Source organism: Oncorhynchus tshawytscha, linkage group LG10, assembly GCF_018296145.1.
Source record: "Oncorhynchus tshawytscha isolate Ot180627B linkage group LG10, Otsh_v2.0, whole genome shotgun sequence".
In the NCBI taxonomy this organism is placed as follows: domain Eukaryota; kingdom Metazoa; phylum Chordata; class Actinopteri; order Salmoniformes; family Salmonidae; genus Oncorhynchus; species Oncorhynchus tshawytscha.
This window is the reverse complement of record NC_056438.1, coordinates 9672682-9677681: the sequence shown is the minus strand read 5'-3', so window position 1 is coordinate 9677681 and position 5000 is coordinate 9672682. Positions and strand designations below refer to the sequence as shown.

At 40.2% G+C, this 5000-nt stretch overlaps 1 protein-coding gene across 1 annotated transcript in view; it reads right to left on the bottom strand.

Moving 5' to 3' along the window:
• ppp2r5b (protein phosphatase 2, regulatory subunit B', beta) overlaps positions 1-5000 on the bottom strand; it is a 48401-nt gene that overhangs the window by 1397 nt on the left and 42004 nt on the right. The window lies entirely within an intron of this gene.

Genomic DNA, 5000 nt, shown 5'->3' with positions numbered 1-5000 from the left:
GAGAGAGAGAGAAAAGTGTAAACATGCACTCGCATACACACACTAAAGGACACTATCACTCACTAAAGGACACTAAAGGACACTATCACACACTAAAGGACACTATCACTCACTAAAGGACACTATCACACACTAAAGGACACTATCACTCACTAAAGGACACTAAAGGACACTATCACACACTAAAGGACACTATCACTCACTAAAGGACACTATCACACACTAAAGGACACTATCACACACTAAAGGACACTAAAGGACACTATCACTCACTAAAGGACACTAAAGGACACTATCACTCACTAAAGGACACTAAAGGACACTATCACTCACTAAAGGACACTAAAGGACACTATCACTCACTAAAGGACACTATCACTCACTAAAGGACACTAAAGGACACTATCACACACTAAAGGACACTATCACACACTAAAGGACACTATCACACACTAAAGGACACTAAAGGACACTATCACTCACTAAAGGACACTAAAGGGCACTATCACTCACTAAAGGACACTAAAGGACACTATCACTCACTAAAGGACACTAAAGGCCACTATCACTCACTAAAGGACACTATCATTCACTAAAGGACACCATCACACACTACAGGACACAAAAGGACACTATCACTCACTAAAGGACACTAAAGGACACTATCACTCACTAAAGGACACTAAAGGACACTATCACTCACTAAAGGACACTAAAGGCCACTATCACTCACTAAAGGACACTATCACTCACTAAAGGACACTATCACACACTAAAGGACACAAAAGGACACTATCACTCACTAAAGGACACTAAAGGACACTATCACTCACTAAAGGACACTATCACTCACTAAAGGACACTATCACTCACTAAAGGACACTATCACACACTAAATGACACTAAAGGACACTATCACTCACTAAAGGACACTATCACTCACCAAAGGACACTATCACACACTAAAGGACACTATCACACACTAAAGGACACTATCACTCACCAAAGGACACTATCACACACTAAAGGACATGAAAGGACACTATCACTCACTAAAGGACACTAAAGGACACTATCACTCACTAAAGGACACTAAAGGACACTATCACTCACTAAAGGACACTAAAGGACACTAAAGGACACTATCACTCACTAAAGGACACTAAAGGACACTATCACTCACTAAAGGACACTAAAAGACACTATCACTCACTAAAGGACACTATCACTCACTAAAGGACACTAAAGGACACTATCACTCACTAAAGGACACTATCACTCACTAAAGGACACTAAAGGACACTATCACACACTAAAGGACACTATCACAAACTAAAGGACACTAAAGGACACTATCACTCACTAAAGGACACTATCACTCACTAAAGGACACTATCACACACTAAAGGACACTATCACACACTAAAGGACACTAAAGGACACTATCACTCACTAAAGGACACTAAAGGACACTATCACTCACTAAAGGACACTATCACTCACGAAAGGACACTATCACACACTAAAGGACACGAAAGGACACTATCACTCACTAAAGGACACTAAAGGACACTATCACTCACTAAAGGACACTAAAGGACACTATCACTCACTAAAGGACACTAAAGGACACTATCACACACTAAAGGACACTATCACACACTAAAGGACACTAAAGGACACTATCACTCACTAAAGGACACTAAAGGACACTATCACTCACTAAAGGACACTAAAGGACACTATCACTCACTAAAGGACACTAAAGGACACTATCACTCACTAAAGGACACTAAAGGACACTATCACTCACTAAAGGACACTATCACTCACTAAAGGACACTAAAGGACACTATCACTCACTAAAGGACACTATCACTCACGAAAGGACACTATCACACACTAAAGGACACGAAAGGACACTATCACTCACTAAAGGACACTAAAGGACACTATCACTCACTAAAGGACACTATCACTCACTAAAGGACACTAAAGGACACTAAAGGACACTAAAGGACACTATCACTCACTAAAGGACACTAAAGGACACTATCACTCACTAAAGGACACTAAAAGACACTATCACTCACTAAAGGACACTAAAGGACACTATCACTCACTAAAGGACACTAAAGGACACTATCACTCACTAAAGGACACTATCACTCACTAAAGGACACTAAAGGACACTATCACACACTAAAGGACACTATCACACACTAAAGGACACTAAAGGACACTATCACTCACTAAAGGACACTATCACTCACTAAAGGACACTATCACACACTAAAGGACACTATCACACACTAAAGGACACTAAAGGACACTATCACTCACTAAAGGACACTAAAGGACACTATCACTCACTAAAGGACACTATCACTCACGAAAGGACACTATCACTCACTAAAGGACACTAAAGGACACTATCACTCACTAAAGGACACTAAAGGACACTATCACTCACTAAAGGACACTAAAGGACACTATCACACACTAAAGGACACTATCACACACTAAAGGACACTAAAGGACACTATCACTCACTAAAGGACACTAAAGGACACTATCACTCACTAAAGGACACTAAAAGACACTATCACTCACTAAAGGACACTAAAGGACACTATCACTCACTAAAGGACACTAAAGGACACTATGACTCACTAAAGGACACTATCACTCACTAAAGGACACTAAAGGACACTATCACACACTAAAGGACACTATCACACACTAAAGGACACTAAAGGACACTATCACTCACTAAAGGACACTAAAGGACACTATCACTCACTAAAGGACACTAAAAGACACTATCACTCACTAAAGGACACTATCACTCACTAAAGGACACTATCACTCACTAAAGGACACTATCACTCACTAAAGGACACTAAAGGACACTATCACTCACTAAAGGACACTAAAGGACACTATCACTCACTAAAGGACACAAAAGGACACTATCACTCACTAAAGGACACTAAAGGACACTATCACTCACTAAAGGACACTATCACTCACTAAAGGACACTAAATGACACTATCACACACTAAAGGACACTATCACACACTAAAGGACACTAAAGGACACTATCACTCACTAAAGGACACTAAAGGACACTATCACTCACTAAAGGACACTAAAGGACACTATCACTCACTAAAGGACACTATCACTCACTAAAGTACACTAAAGGACACTATCACTCACTAAAGGACACTAAAGGACACTATCACTCACTAAAGGACACTAAATGACACTATCACTCACTAAAGGACACTATCACTCACTAAAGGACACTAAAGGACACTATCACACACTAAAGGACACTAAAGGACACTATCACACACTAAAGGACACTATCACACACTAAAGGACACTATCACACACTAAAGGACACTAAAGGACACTATCACTCACTAAAGGACACTAAAGGACACTATCACTCACTAAAGGACACTATCACTCACTAAAGGACACTAAAGGCCACTATCACTCACTAAAGGACACTATCACTCACTAAAGGACACTATCACACACTAAAGGACACTAAAGGGCACTATCACTCACTAAAGGACACTAAAGGACACTATCACTCACTAAAGGACACTAAAGGCCACTATCACTCACTAAAGGACACTATCATTCACTAAAGGACACCATCACACACTACAGGACACAAAAGGACACTATCACTCACTAAAGGACACTAAAGGACACTATCACTCACTAAAGGACACTAAAGGACACTATCACTCACTAAAGGACACCAAAGGCCACTATCACTCACTAAAGGACACTATCACTCACTAAAGGACACTATCACACACTAAAGGACACAAAAGGACACTATCACTCACTAAAGGACACTAAAGGACACTATCACTCACTAAAGGACACTATCACTCACTAAAGGACACTATCACTCACTAAAGGACACTATCACACACTAAATGACACTAAAGGACACTATCACTCACTAAAGGACACTATCACTCACCAAAGGACACTATCACACACTAAAGGACACTATCACACACTAAAGGACACTATCACTCACGAAAGGACACTATCACACACTAAAGGACACGAAAGGACACTATCACTCACTAAAGGACACTAAAGGACACTATCACTCACTAAAGGACACTAAAGGACACTATCACTCACTAAAGGACACTAAAGGACACTAAAGGACACTATCACTCACTAAAGGACACTAAAGGACACTATCACTCACTAAAGGACACTAAAAGACACTATCACTCACTAAAGGACACTATCACTCACTAAAGGACACTAAAGGACACTATCACTCACTAAAGGACACTATCACTCACTAAAGGACACTAAAGGACACTATCACACACTAAAGGACACTATCACAAACTAAAGGACACTAAAGGACACTATCACTCACTAAAGGACACTATCACTCACTAAAGGACACTATCACACACTAAAGGACACTATCACACACTAAAGGACACTAAAGGACACTATCACTCACTAAAGGACACTAAAGGACACTATCACTCACTAAAGGACACTATCACTCACGAAAGGACACTATCACACACTAAAGGACACGAAAGGACACTATCACTCACTAAAGGACACTAAAGGACACTATCACTCACTAAAGGACACTAAAGGACACTATCACTCACTAAAGGACACTAAAGGACACTATCACACACTAAAGGACACTATCACACACTAAAGGACACTAAAGGACACTATCACTCACTAAAGGACACTAAAGGACACTATCACTCACTAAAGGACACTAAAAGACACTATCACTCACTAAAGGACACTAAAGGACACTATCACTCACTAAAGGACACTAAAGGACACTATCACTCACTAAAGGACACTATCACACACTAAAGGACACTATCACACACTAAAGGACACTAAAGGACACTATCACTCACTAAAGGACACTAAAGGACACTATCACTCACTAAAGGACACTATCACT